This window comes from Panthera leo, chromosome Y, assembly GCF_018350215.1.
Source record: "Panthera leo isolate Ple1 chromosome Y, P.leo_Ple1_pat1.1, whole genome shotgun sequence".
Lineage (NCBI taxonomy): Eukaryota > Metazoa > Chordata > Mammalia > Carnivora > Felidae > Panthera > Panthera leo.
In genome coordinates this window covers 6694002-6709906 of record NC_056697.1, presented here as the reverse complement: position 1 = coordinate 6709906, position 15905 = coordinate 6694002, and the positions used below count along the sequence as shown (strand labels likewise).

The 15905-nt window shown below is 46.2% G+C and overlaps 1 protein-coding gene across 5 annotated transcripts in view; it reads right to left on the bottom strand.

The window, feature by feature from the left end:
* TBL1X (transducin beta like 1 X-linked) overlaps positions 1–15905 on the bottom strand; it is a 231243-nt gene that overhangs the window by 72139 nt on the left and 143199 nt on the right. The gene's annotated exons all lie outside the window — the stretch shown is intronic.

Sequence of the window (15905 nt, the reverse complement as noted above, 5' to 3'; positions counted from 1 at the left end):
GGGCTGGGTATCGGAGCCTGCTTGGGATTGTCTCCCTGTCTCTCCCTCTGCCCCTCCCCTGCCTGCGTGCACTCTTTCTCTTTCTCTCAAAATAAACTTAATAAAATAAAATAAAGGTAAAATAAGTAAACTTAATAAAATAAAATAAAAAATAAAATAAAAGTAAAAACAGTCTGTACGGTTAAATGACAAAATTTGTCGTCCAGTGTCTATAGAAAATATTTAGTCTGAACGTTTTTGGAATTAACACTTCAGTCTGGTTATCTGTAGGCGGTAACCCTGGCTGTGCCATCAATTTTCCTGTGGCGTGCATTAACCGGCCAATGGACCATTACGGCACAGGTGTGAGAAGTCTGGTAAGATCTCTGACCCATATTTGAGATGGGAAAAGCGGTCATTGTGGAAGTGTGCCCGTAAAGCTGGCAGCCAGCCCGCCACTCACGGCTGATGCCCCTCTCACGAGTAATAATGTCGGTATACTGTGCACACAGACCAGAGACGTGTCCAGGGTTTTGTGCAGAACCCCATTCTCTGCGGCCCAAGCAGACAGGAGAGAGTTACCAACAGGCAAAACCAACGACCAGCGACTTTCAGGTTGCCCCAACCTGGGGGAGGGCTCGTTCTAGTGTTTGTTCAGAAGGCACAAGTTCTTAGATGTGACAACAACGTGTTTCTAAAGGAAAGCTTCCAGGATCGAGTAAGTCTGGGGAAATTGTAGGTTAAAAAAAGGTAAAACAGATCCATAAAGTGGAACAAACACCAAGCGGGATAAACTCCAGAGAAAACCCTAACAAGACGCGATCTCCTGAAAATCTGCAGTCAAAAGAAATTCTTAAAAGCAGCCAGAGAAAAAAAACACAAATTACAGCCAGAGGGAAAGAGAAAACTCACGGACTTCTTGTCAAAAACCATGCAACCCAGGAAACGATGGAATGAAATCTTCAGAGCCGAAACGATGTGTCAACTGAAAATTCTACTCTCAGACAAAACAGCTCTTAAATATGAAGAAAAAGACTCTTCCAGGCTAACAAATGCACAGACAGTTCACGGCCAATAGGCCTGTCCTGTAAGAAAAACTAATGGAAAATTAATGGACGTGCTTCAAGGGGAAGGATAAAGAGCTCAGACTGACACCTGGACATCTGGATTTGTGCAAAGGAATGATGAGCGACAGAAATGATAAATACAAAAACATTTTCTTCTGGGGCACCTGGGTGGCTCAGTCGGTTGAGCATCTGACTCTTGATTTCGGCTCAGGTCATGATCTCTGGGTTTCTGGGTTCGAGCCGCACCCACACACGGTCAGCGTGGAGCCTGTTTGGGATTCTCTCTTTCCCTCTCTCTCTGCCCCTCCCCTGCTCGTGCTCTCTCTCTCAAAATAAATACAACTTAAATTTAAAAAAAAAAACCCACACATTATCTTCTCATTTTAAAATTTATAGGGGCATCTGAATGGCACAGTCAGTTAACCATCCAACTTTGGCCCAGGTCATGATCTCACAGTTTATGGTTTCAAGCCCCACGTTGAGCTCTGTGCTGACAGCTTGCAGCCTAGAGCCCGCTTCGGATTCTGTGTCTCCCTCTCTCTGCTCCTCCGCTCGTGCTCGCTCTCTTTCAAAAATAAACATTAAAAATATATATAAAATTTCTTTTACATAAAATTGATTGCTTAATGCAAAATTAGTAACTGTATCGTGGGTTTTTTTTTTTTAATGTTTTTATTTATTTTTGAGAGAGAGAAAGAGAACACAAGTGGGGTAGGGGCAGGCAGAGAGAAGAAGACACAGAATCAGAAGGGGCTGCAGGATCTGAGCTGTTAGCACAGAGCCCGACGTGGGGCTCGAACTCATGAACGTGGGGCTTGTGAGATTGTGACTGAGCCGAAGTCGGATGCTTAACTGACTGAGCCACCCAGGCGCCCCCGTATTGTGCTTTTTAAAACATATGAAAGGAAAATGTACGACAACAGTAGAAGTCGGGGATGGAAGAGGGATGGAAGAGGAATGGAAGTAACTGTTGTTAGGTCCACATCCGTGATGTGGTAGGATGTGCAAATGCAGACTGCGCGAAATTAGTGTTAATGTGCCGCCGAAGAGAGCACCAGACTCTGCCAAATTCAAGACGGATACTGCAAGCATTAGAACATTACTCTAAAAATTAAAACTGAAGTATAGCTAATGAGCTCATAGCAGAATCATGCAAAAAAAATTCTCAATTTATGCAAACATATGCAGGAACAGAGGAAAACAGAAACACAGAACGGCACAAACAGAAAACAAAAAGCCAGTGGTAAATGGTATAACCATTCTGATTAAAAGGCTGATTGTCGGACTGGATACAAAATCAAGATCAAACCACGCTGTCGTAACAAAACTGGTTTGGAGAAGTATACATTCTGTCTATGAATATATGTATGCATGTATGTATATATATTATAGTTGGCCATATATTATCGATATATATTATCTTTTGTTTTTAATGTTTATTTTTGAGACAGAGAGAGAGAGAGAGACAGGGAGAGAGAGAGAGGAGGAGGGAAAGAGAGAGAAAGAGCATGCGAACGTGAGCAGGGGAGGAGCAGAGAGAGGGAGACACAGAATTCGAAGCAGGTTCCAGGCTCTGAGCCGTCAGCACAGAGCCCGACAGGGAGCTTGAACTTATGAACCGCGAGATCATGACCTGAGTTGAAGTCCGACACTTAACCGATCAAGCCACCCAGGCACGCAGCCATATACTGTCTTTGAATATATGTATTCTGTTCAGTTGAGCATTCTCCTTTGTGATTTCTCCCACCTCTTAACTGCTTCCTGAGTCTGAGGAGGACATGCTAGGGTGAAGAAAACATGTTATATGGATGATTCCTGGACACCAAGATCACTCTGCTTTAAGAAAGCAATTCACGAAGGAAGGTAACGACACAGTGACCCCGGTCTGTCGGAGTCTGACTGTAGAGAGCCCAGACCACCAGACTCCGTAAGAAGCCTGAGCATCAACACGCTGAGGGCACATTCAGCTGTTCAATGAAGACACACACCCCAAAAGGGTTAAGGAATGTAATAGTGAGAAATCACAACCTCTGCTCTTGAAGACAAGCCCAAGCTGAAGAAACACTTTGATCAGGGCGGCCAACTTGGGGCAATGGGGCAGACGGGTGCCTGGGAGCTTCCACACGGGACTGGTCCTGTTCCCCTCTCTCCAACAGGTGTTGATCCGTGATCCCAGCAAATTTATCTAAGAGTCTGTTTCATGAGAACAACCTTCTTAAGACAATAGCTGCAACGGCACGTGGTTACAATATCTCACACACAACTGGCCCGTCCTGGGGCGCCTGGGTGGCTCAGTCGGTTGAGCGTCCGACTCCGGCTCGGGTCACGATCTCGCGGTTCGTGGGTTCAGGCCCCGCGTCGGGTTCTGTGCTGACAGCTCGGCGCCCGGAGCCTGCTTCCGATTCTGTGTCTCCCTCTCTCTCTGCCCTCTCCTCTGTTCGTGCTCTGCCTCTCTCAAAAATAAATAAATAAACATCAAAAAAAAAAAAAAAAATGCCCTGTCCCATCAAGTGAATGTATCATGAATGCTACTAATGCTTCGTTTTTAGCATGTTACTAAAACCAGAGAATTTTATGTTTAAAATAATAGCATGTTTAAAATCAGAGAAAACAATGTTTTGTATCTTTGATGAAAAAGTGCACACGCCAGGCATTTCAATAAGTATACACTGGTATATGTTACGTAAATGTTACACGTAGAGAAACACACAGAAACTCCCCAGAGTACTTATGATGAAATGTTCTTGATGCCCTCTATCATTTGTGTACTTGAGGCTTCTCTATTTACTACCCTCCCCTTTTCTGAACCTGAGCTTAAAAGTTGGGAGACCTATCTAGACACGGCCACAGGCGGGAAATTCCAGGGCCACAGAGCAGAGGCGAGCCCACCTTTTCTGTAAACGGCCAAACAGTAAGTGACTTGAAGCCTAGCCATACTCTTGTTGCCTCTACTGAGCTGGATCCTGACACTCCGAAGCAGGAATTGACAAAGTACAAAGACACAGGTGTGGGGCTGTTTGGGTCGGCCTACGGGCGGTGGCTTGCCCACCCCGGCCTCGGCACACAACCACGCCGGGTTTAGTAAGCTGTGCACTCGTAACTCTTCACTGCATTTAAACAGACAACCCACTCGTCTGGTCAGGGTGACCAGACAGCACGCAGAGAAAGAAGTTCTTTATTCCAGAAGCAAAGCAGGTCTGTGCTTTGTGACAGAGAACGACCACAGGGAAGGGGAAAGAGCAGGAGTGTGCTGTGGACGGGAGCTCGAGTCTCTGGTCCCCAGGGGCCATTCACACAGCTGCCACCAGGGATCGTTGGGACAGCCGAGCAAATGTCACATCACATCGACGTGCAGATTTCAGGACCCGAGTGCTGAAATTTTGAAACTTCCCAATTCTTTCATGGATCACAGACGTGGGCAATTAAACAGAACAATCTAATCAGTTTGGGAACGCAATCTTTATTTTGCCTTTGAAAATGATTGTATTTAGGGGCGTCTGGGTGGTTCAGTCGGTTGAGCGTCCAACTTCTGCTCAGGTCGTGATCTCACAGTTGGGGAGTTCGAGCCCCACGTCGGGCTCTGTGCTGACAGCTGGGAGCCTGGAGCCTGCTTCGGATTCTGTGTCTCTGCCCCTCCCCCGCTCATGCTCTCTCACTCTCAAAATTAAACATTTAAAAAAATAATAAAAAATGAAATAAGAAAATATATTTAAATACACTTCTGTTTTTAGAGTAGTTTTACGTTCAGAGCAAAATTGAGCAGAAGGTAGAGATTTCTCAAATACCCCCTGCCCTCACTTCCCCACTGCCAACACCCCCCACCAGAGGGGACATTAGTTACCATGGATGAACCTACGCGGACACGTCATTGTCACCCAGAGCACACAGTTTACGTCAGGGCTCACTCTTGCTGCGGCGTGTTCTGTGGACTGAAGCACACGTACAATGACACGTGTCCATCATCACAGCGTCCCTAAACAGTCCTCTGTGCTCTGCCCTTCCCCTCTTCCTCCTCCAACCCCTGGCAACCACTGGTGTTTTTGCTGTTTCCTTTTCCAGAAGGTCACAGAATTGGAGTCCTACAGCACATAGCCTTTTCTGATGGGCTTCTTATGCTTTGTGATGGGCATTTAAGGTGCTTCCCTATTTTTTCACAGCCTGACAGCTCATTTCTCCTCAGCACCGAATAGAATTCCACCGTCTGGACGGAGCACGGCTTATGTATCCATCCACCTACCGAAGGCCATCTCATCTTGGTTGCTTCCGAGCTTCCAACTTTTGGCAACGATGAATAAAGCTGCCATAAACATCGTGTGCGGGCTTCGGTATGGATAGAAGTTTTCAACTCCACTGGGTGAATTTTATGGTTTTAAATGCCATTAAAATTATGGAAGTAGTGTATGCTCACGGGAGAGATTTTAAGAGGTTTTCAAAGACAGGCAATTCTGCACCCGCCCCCCCCCTCCCCCAGGGCCATCTGCCCCAGGGGCAATGTCCAGAAATATTACTGGTTGTCACAATGTCACAAGTGGGGTGTGTGTGTGTGTGGGGGGGGGGGTGCTCCTAGCATTTAATCGGTAGAGACCAGGGATACTGCTCAACACCTACAACACAAAAGACCTCTCCCCCACAAGAAAAGACTTTCCAGTCACAAACGTCAACAGAGCCAAGGTTGAGCAATCTTGATACAAAGGTAAAAGGTCAAAAGTCTTCTAAGTCACTCTGAGTTCCCGGCTTTCAGTGTATAGTAAGCTTCTTCTGTGTGTTCTGGCTTTTTTTTTTTTTTTTTTTTAATGTTGTATTTATTTATATTGAGAGAGAGAGAGAGAGAGAGAGAGAGAGAGAATCCCAAGCTGGCTCCGCACTGTCAGCGCAGGGCCCGATGCGAGGCTTGAACTCACAAACAGCGAGATCATACCCTGAGCAGAAATCAAGAGTCGGATGCTCAACCGACAGAGCCACCCAGGTGTCCCGTGTGTGTTCTGATGTTTAACATAAATATAGTTTTCAAAGTAGAATCTTTCAATTTAGTGATGAAGGCACATGTCAGCTGTGTCTATCATTAAAATTCCTTTTTTATAATGTTTATTTATTTTGAGAGAGAAGGAGAGACAGAGAAAGGGAGGGGCAGAGAGAGAGGGAGCGAGAGAATCCCAAGCAGGCTTCATGCCGTCAGCACAGAGCCTGACACGGGTCTCAAACTCACGAACCGTGAGATCGTGTCCTGAGCAGAAATCAAGAGTCAGACACTTAACCGACTAAGCCACCCAGGCGCCCCATCACTTACAATGATTTGGATGGAAGGGAGGTAGGAATTTATTTTGCACGATGAAAATAAATAGGAATTTGCAATTGATAACACCATTTATTGAAGGGATGTCTTCCGGACTCACCGAATCATCAATTTGCTTATACACAAGGCGCTCATTACATGCGGTTCATTCGGCTAATCTTTAATACTCTGAGGTGGTCAGAAATAGATTTCGTCATTTACACCGTACCTACGAGCAACTGTGCTCAACTCGTTTTGGGATTTTCTAGATGTTATTTTTTTTCCAACCGACTCCCATCAGACTCTGCCACCGTCAGTCTCTATCAGGTGACTAGAACGTGGTGGCTGGGACAAGAGTGAGCCGTTGGCGGGCCCTGCGTTTTGCTCACATGTGCATCTCGTTATGCAAAATCCAGACCGACCCGAGTGTTCCATCAACACTGAATATCTTATTTAGAGAGATCATTCATTTAGAGATGAGAGGTCATTCCTCTGACCAAGAAAGCGGCAGAGTGTGTGGTCAGCTGGCAGTATGGAAAAAGAATTTCCCTTCCGATGCACGGAGTTTCATTCTTCAGCAGTAGAAGCCATGTCGTTGCTACATCCCCTAATTCCTGTTAAAGTTCTTACTCTGTTGGTCAGTCTGTCTTTAAGAGGTAATGCTCCCCTTATCCCATCACTGGTACCGAATACTGGCAAGGTCAGAGGCAGCAATAATCATTATTATAAATGATTGTACAAGCAAGTGAAACAGGTACGATGCAGGGTGCCTGGGTGGCTCAGTCGGTTAAGCATCCGACTTCAGCTCAGATCACGATCTCCCGGTTTGTGAGTTCAAGCCCCGCATCAGGCTCCGCGTTGACAGTGCAGAGGCTGCTTGGGATTCCCTCTCTCTCCCTCTCTCTCTGCCCTGCCCACCCCCCTCCCCCAAATAAAATAAAATTTAAAAAATATATACATACGTACAATGCACCTTAAAAGTATGTATTCTTCCATCAAGCCCAATTTCATGTCTACAGCCATTCACAAGATGAATGCCGCAACCTCTGTTGGAACTGCAACCCCTTGATCTACTTTGGGACATTTCCTTTGCGACTGACGCCGCTCACCTAATCACACTGCAGGTGTGGGCGCCACTCGGTCAGTCCCGGAAGACTGGGACCTAAAAGGACACACAGCTTGGCTCTCTTGGACATGAGGACCAAGCCATTACATCCTCTTCCTTGATGTCATGTGGCTGAATCGCGACGACACCCGTCTAGTCCTGTGTGTGATGCCTACAAACGACAGCTTGTAGCACACCATCATTTGGAGAAACACACTTCAGGCACTTCGCCTGAAGTGTGACCAAGAACCTTACCATCTAATGACATCCACTTTCCCCATGATGCCGCACTCTGACCTAAGTCATGTGGGGCAGGCAGGCAGTGCTGACCTCTGCCAGTGAACGACACAGGACACTGAAGGAGACCAGACCTCAGGGCCACAGGAGGGCCAGGCATTACATCTGTCAAGTAGAGTCGTGTTTTCCGGGGCATTTGGCTGGCTCAGTTGTAGAACATGCAAATCTTAATCTTGGGGTCGTGAGTTTGAGCCCGACATTGGGCACAGAGATTAAAATAAAAAGAAGGGGCACCTGGGTGGCTCAGTCAGTTAAGTTTCTGACTTCGGCTCAGGTCATGATCTCACGGTTTGTGAGTTCGAGCCCCGTGTCGGGCTCTGTGCCGACAGCTCGGAGCCTGGAGCCTGCTTTGGATTCTGTGTCTCCCTCTCTCTCTGCCTCTCCCCTGGTCATACTCTGTCTCTCTCTCAAAAACAAACATTAAAAAAAAATGTTTTAATTAAAAAACAAAAGGAGGGGTTGTGCCTGGGTGGCTCAGTCAATTAAGCGTCTGACTTCGGCTCAGGTCATGACCTCATTGCTCGTGAGTTGGAGCCCCGTGCCAGGCTCTATGCTGACGGCTCAGGGCCTGGAACTTGTTCGGATTCTCTGTCTCCCCCTCTGGCTCTCTGTCCCTCCCCAACTCATGCACGCACACTCCCTCTCTCTCCTCCCCTCTCTCAAAACAAACATAAACAAAATTTTTTACATGAATAAAAATAAAAATAGATTAAAAAAAAAAAGACGAGTCGTGTTTTCCCACAGTTTGAAAGGGTGACTAAGGGTGCCTGGCTGGCTCAGTCAGTAGAGCACAATCCCCTTGATCACGGTGGTCATGGGTATGAGCCCCATGTTGAGTGTAGAGATTACTTAAACATTAAAACCTTAAAAAAATATATGGAATAAATAAAAGGGCAACCAGGGGTGCCTGGGTGGCTCAGTCAGTTGAGCATCCGACTTCAGCTCAGGTCATGATCTCACGGTTCACGAGTTCAAGCCCACACCGGGCTTGTTGCCGTCAGCCTGTCGGGGCAGAACCCTCTTCAGATCCTCTGCCCCCCATCTGCCCCTTCCCCGCTTGCACTCTCTCTAAAACAAATAAAGATTAAAAACAAATAAATAAAAGGGCGACTGAATCTTGAGACAGAAAAAAAGAACAAACGATTTCGGAACTTCTAAACTTTCTGTGAGTCAAAGAGCTCAGGTGTCGGGCAATCAGAATCCCCAGGTTCCCGAGGGCTTCTGATGGTCCCACTGATGGTCTAAGCTGGGAGGCTGACGTCACATCCCACAGAGGCACCTCATGCTGCCCAATGAGGAACACGCAGGCCAAAGAGTCCGTGTGTGGTGCGGAGGGAAACACACGGCATTTGGGTGAAGCGTCCAGGGTGCATGAGTTCAGCGTTCAGCATGGTGCTGTCCCCCACACTGTCACCATCTCCCAGTATTTCAGAGACTTTGTAAATGCACTGCCAGGAAGGGGAGAACCAGGCCATTTGGCCCTAAACCCTAACGCCCTCCCCTTTCCCCACAAGTCTGTCTCCAGTGGGCACTTTTTTTTTTTTTTAATTTTTTTTTTTAATGTTTATTTATTTTTGAGACAGAGAGAGACAGAGCATGAACGGGGGAGGGGCAGAGAGAGAGGGAGACACAGAATCGGAAGCAGGCTCCAGGCTCTGAGCCATCAGCCCAGAGCCCGACGCGGGGCTCGAACTCACAGACCGCGAGATCGTGACCTGAGCTGAAGTCAGACGCTCAACCGACTGAGCCACCCAGGCGCCCCTACAGTGGGCACTTTTAAGGGATTCTTTTTTTTTTTTTTTTCTTTAATGTTTATTTACTTTTGAGAAAGAGAGACAGAGTTCAAGTGGCGGGGAGAGGCAGAGAGAGAGGGAGACACAGAATCCGAAGCCGGCTCCAGGCTCCGAGCTGTCGGCACAGAGCCCGATGCAGGACTCGAACCCATGGACCACGGGGGCATGACCTGAGCTAAAGTCTGAGGCTTACCGACTGAGCCTCCCAGGCGCCCCGAAGGGATTCTTGAAAATAAAAGATACAGAGCCCAGCAGTTCTTGTATCAATCTGCATTTTCCTTGAAGGTCAAAGTCTTCCCTAAATTATGCTTGCCCATTTCTGTCGCACTGTACTTATATACTTAGGGCCGGCCTGAGCTGGCTTTCTCTTTTCTGAATTGCAGTGTGGCCTTTTCCCAGAAATTACACTCAGTGCTGGGAAAGGGTAGCGTCTCCTTCACCAGACAATCTGGCACTCTGGGAGAAGCATCACGGCCCTGGAGTGAGGCCGACTGTGTGTGGCTAAATCCCAGAAGCCCCCACCAAAGCTGGTGAATAACTCAATCTCCCCGCCCCCCAAAATGAGCACAGCACACGACAGACGGCACAAGTACACATATTCGAACACACGTAAAGCCAGATGCGGAGGGCGTATCGCAAACGAAGTTATGATTATAACCACGGAACAGCAATAGATCCAAACCCTGGCTACTGGGATGCTGCTATGTTCCTTTTGTTCTGTTGCTCATTTTCTCAGGCTTTTAAAGAAAAAAAAATATATAAGAACCTAAAAATAATAATAAAAATAAAACAAGACGAACCTTATGTGTATTTTGCCACAATTAGAACTTTTAAATAAATAAAAAATAAAAAGTTAAGATGAACCTATAAACATTTATCCCCCTCCCTGCTCCAAAGGAATAAATTTCGAGAAGCTTCTTAACAGGGAGTAAAATAGTCATGCAAATAAAAGTGTGAGTGAATCAAGTTTTCATTTCAACTGGGACATAATCCCATTTATCTGTCGTTTTCTTATTTTTTAATGTTTATTTATTTTTGAGAGAGAGAGAGAGCGTGAGCGAGGGAGGAGTAGAGAGAGAGAGAGGGAGACACAGAATCTGAAACAGGCTCCAGGCTCCAAGGTGTGAGCACAGAGCCCAATGTGGGGCTCAAACCCACAAGCGGCAAGATCATGACCTGAGCCGAAGCTGGACACTTAACTAAGTAACCGGGCTCCCCATCTGTGGTTTTCTTAAAAGGAAACTTATTACTTTGTTCTCAAGTAACTGAACTTTAAAAACTGAACTTTATTTATTTATTTGGAGAGAGACAGAGAAAGCACGAGCAGGGGGAGAAGGACAGAGAGAGAGGGAGCACAGGCAGCACAGAGCCTAATGTGGGGCCTGAACTCACAAACCCTGAGATCATGACCTGAGCCGAAATCGAGAGTCGGACGCTTAACTGACTGAGCCACCCAGGCGCCCCTCAAATAACGGTGTTTTTATTTTTTTTTTTATTTTTTATTTTTTTTTTTATTTATTTTTGGGACAGACAGAGAGAGACAGAGCACGAACGGGGGAGGGGCAGAGAGAGAGGGAGACACAGAATCGGAAACAGGCTCCAGGCTCCGAGCCATCAGCCCAGAGCCTGACGCGGGGCTCGAACTCACGGACCGCGAGATCGTGACCTGGCTGAAGTCGGACGCTTAACCGACTGCGCCACCCAGGCGCCCCTCAAATAACGGTGTTTTTAAATGAGCAAGTGTGTTTGAGAAAGGAAGTGAGAATAGAGTCAGATAAGAATACAAATTGGATCAGACTGAGTGTAGATAGTAAAATTCCAGAATAGCCTATTTAATATCTTCATGCTACACTCACCAAATGTTTTCATCTGCCTACCCTCTCTCTTTTATGGATACATTTTACCAGTCCAGTGGGCAAGACTTTTCTTTGTGCAAATATAATTTCGAACACAATTTCAGAAAGAGAAAATGCCAACACCCCCATTTCCTATAAAAACTAAATATAGGAAAAACAGAATTTCAGTGTATTTTCCAGTTTAAGCTTCGCCGGATTTCCTTTGAGCCTGTTCAAATTTCTCTCAGGTCCTAAGATCACGTTCATGGAGTACAAGAAATAATATGTGGATGGACAACAGGGCATTATGCTAAGTGAAGTCAGACAGAGAAAGAAAATCCCATGTGATTTCACTTAATGTGGAATCTAATGAAACAACACAAACAAACAAGAAAAAAGCGAAACCAGACCCAGAAATACAGAGAACAAAGTGACGGCTGCCAGCAGCCGGGGGTGGGGTGGGGGGGGGGTGTTCAAAATGGGGGACAGATACGTTAGATACACAAGTATAAAGGTACCTGTGGTATGGCAGGTCGTGTCCCTTAGGAAGGTCTGGGGGTGACATTTCTAACAATCAGCTAAACTCTGAACAAAGGGCTGCCCTCAAATGGTACTCCGAAGGTTTCATTAAATGAACAAAGACGTTCACGGCGAAAACCAATGCTGCTGATTTCCGGTTGTGTGAATACAACTTTTCACAACGCCGTACGCAGCCCGCGCTGTAGAGAAACGCTCTTTGCAAAAAATGTTGAAAACGCCCTACAGCTCCAAGTATGACATTTACATGGTTTTATTGAAATATCACAGATTAAAAATAGAAGACTGCCTTTTAGTAGGGTACAGACCTTGTCCAAAAAAGCATAGGAAAAAAGTAAGTGCGTTTTGAGAAATCCTCCTCAATGTGGTTCCTCCATTACTCAGAGATTTATCTCTTCTTCACTGGGAAGAAAGAATTCCTTAAAAGACAGGCCCAAGAAGCAACTTTTGGAACGGGGAATGGAAAAGGAAATGTATCCGAAAGGGGCGAGTCTCAATACTCGGTTGGGGTTGGGGCGCCTGGCTGACTCAGTCAGTACAGCATGCGATGCTGTGAGTTCAGGGTTGTGAGTTCAAGTCCCACATTGGGTGTACAGATTACTTAAAAATAAAATATTAAAAAAACAAAAAAACCGGGTTGGGGTTTTACAGTCTGCAGGTCCGTGGGGCTTTGGCAATAAGCATTGGATGTTCACACGTAAAAAGGAGACAGAAATGAGGTTTAGAACAGTGTGATTAATAAGGTGGACAGCACGACGTTCCTATAATGACCAGTGGAAAACCCCGTGCTACATGGGCACAGTCAACAGATGTAAATGTGCTTGTCTGACTTACGATTCTTTTTTTTTTTTTTTTTTAAGTTTATGTTTATTATAAGAGGGAGGGAGAGAGCACGTACAAGCAGGGAGAGGGGCGGAGAGAGACAGAGGAGAGAGAACATACCAAGGAGGCTGCGTGCTGTCAGCAAAAAACCCAACATGGGGCTCGGTCCCACCAACTGTGAGATCACGATCTGAGCAGAAATCAAGAGTTGAACGCTCAACTGACTGAGCCCCCCAGGCACCGCTGGCTTCTTACAATTCTAACCTGTTAGAGCAGAGGCTGGCAAACTTGTTCCCAAAGGGTCCAAGAGTAAATATTTTCAGCTTCATGGGCCATATGGTCTCTGTTACAGTCACTCCACTCTACCTCTGTAGGGAGAAACAGTCAGGGACAAGACGCGAGTCCATGGGTGTAGCTGTGTTCCAACGAAACTTTAATTATGTACAGTAACACCTGAATTTCATAGAATTTTCATGTATCAGGACATTCTTCTTCTTTTGATATTTAAAAATGCAAAAACCACCCTTAGCTTGTTGACTGTACCGCAGTAGGGCTAAATTTAGCCCGTGGGCGTTCGCTAGCTCTTATGTTAGATAACATGAGTCATGGTTGGATGCCACTTCTATCGCATCTCGCAAAGACTACTTCAAAATGAACCTTCAGGAAAACAGTATGATAGCTCCCCCCAAAAAACTAAATATAGCATTACCATATGATCCAGCAATCCCACTTCTAGGTATATAAGAGAACTGAAAGAAGGAAGTCGAACGGATATTTGGACCCTAACGTTCGTATAGCAGCAACATTAGTCACAACGGCCAACAGCCAGAAACAAGCCACATGTCCACCGATGAACGAATGAATCAACAAAACATGTATGTGTTATATATACACACACACATATACACAAGAGGATTACTCAGCTTTTGAAAAGAATGAAATTCTGATACGTGCTGCCCTGTGGGTGAACCCTGAGGACATTACGTTAAGTGAAATCAGCTGGACACGAAAGGACAAAGCCTGCAGGATCCCACTCATGTGAAACACCTACTTAGAGTAGTTAAAGACAGACGGAAGTAGAACTGGGTAGCCTGGAGCTGGGGGATGGGCAGAAGGGAAAGGAATTATTGTCCCAAAAGGCAGAGAGTTTTAATTTGGGAGCACCCAGGTGACTCAGCTGAGTAAACATTCGACTCCCGATTTTGGCTCAGGTCATGATCTTGAGGTTCATGGGATCGAGCCCCGAGTCAGGCTCTGCACTGACAGCCTAGAGCCTGCTTGGAATTTTCTCTCTCCCTCTCTCTCTGCCCCTCCCCTGCTCTTGTACAAGTGTACAAACTCTCTCTCTCTCAAAATAAACATTTGAAAAATTAATTTAGGCAGATGAAAAAGCTCTGGGAACGGATGGTGAATATGCTTAATGCCATTAAACTATATACTTAAACATGGCCAATATGGTAAGGTTTTAAAAATGTTTATTTTTGAGAGAGAGAGACACAGACAGACAGAGCAGGAGCAGAGGAGAGGTGGAGAGAGAATCCCAAGCAGGCTCTGCCCTGTCAGCCCAGAGCCTGATGTGGGGCTCGAACTCATGAACTGTGAGATCATGACCTGAGCCGAAACCAAGAGCTGGACGCTTGACCGACTGAACCACCCAGGCGCCCCAAAACGATAAATTTTATATTATGTATATTTAGACCACGTAAAACAAAACAAAACAAAAACTCGAAGAAAATGAATCTTTAATGCAAATGTATTTCTCCCAAACACCCTACTTGTTGATTAAAAAGCAACTGACATCAAAATGGTGATGAGGGTTAAAATGGACAACGGCCGATATATCTGGAAGCTAGCAACTGAGGAATAGGTAACCACTTTCTTTTCCCGAGCCACTTTCAAACCCTTCACCATGAAATACAAAATGGACTCAGTCATATTCAGATTCATAGGTGACACGTTCAGATACTTTCTGGTGGGGCAGAGCCACGGTCTAGAAACAACCTCAGAATCTTGGTCCCTTCTGAAATATCTGAACGTTAGTCAAACCTGGAAATTCTTAGTCCAGCTTCTGTCCTCAGAGAATTTAGCTACACGGTAACAGAATGACACATTTTGGTTAGTGAAATTCATATTAATCTTTGTGGCCAGGAAATGGGATGGAAGTTGTCGTTAAATCGAGATCATAAAAGCCATTCAAGAGGCGCCCGGGTGGCTCAGTCGGTTAAGTGTCCGACTTCAGCTCAGGTCATGATCTCACAGTTTGTGGGTTCGAGCCCCACGTCAGGCTCTGTGCTGACGGCTCGGAGCCTGGAGCCTGCTTCGGATTCTGCGTCTCCCTTTCTCTCTGCCCTTCCCCCACTCACGCTCTGCCCCTGTCTCTCTCAAAAACAAACATTAAAAAAAAGATCATAAAAGCCATTCAAAAAAAAAAAAAATTAACACACTGTGCCGTTATATGATGTTCACCACCGTACTTGTGGTTGTCAGCAAAACCTCACAGAAGCCTAAGAAAAATAACAGGTATTCAGATTTAATCTCGGTCACATCCTTTCTCCCCACGTCAGATGAAAACTACAAGGTCAGAATAAAAAGGACAAAAAGGAAATTTAGGCATAATTCTTAGTGGAAGCTGTTCCCCTTTAAAACAAAAAAGGAGTTAATAAGAAGATGGCATTCACAAACTTCTCTCAGAACGTTTCTAGATGGCAGGTTCACCCAATTCTGATCTCCTACGAGCCTGCGTACGTCTTTATGAAAACACAAGGGGTTATCAAATGCCTTTGGCACCTTAAGTTTCCGAAAGGGTCTTGCTGCCCTTGGGCCCCTCCCACGGACCGGGCAGGCCTGCGCTGCCATTCTCCTGCCCCGAGGAGTCACCAGGCCCCCAGCTCGAGACCCCACATGCATTTCTGGTCCTGGCCGTGCCCAAGCCACACCCATCCCACATGACCTGTCTACTTGGAGGGCACCCCGAACACGGCCTGTTCCCCTGCAACCCTCCACCCGCCCTCCCACTCAGGGAGGCGTCACTCCTGCAGCCTGCCGTCTCAATGAATGACACCTCCCTCCCACTCAGGGAACGACACCAGGCCCGACCCCTCCGGCCAGGACATCCGCTGAAGTGTCCCAAATCTGTGCTTTCCTTCCCGGCTTGACTGAGCTCTGCGAGTGGAAAGCAAGACTGCCTTCTGCCTGGGA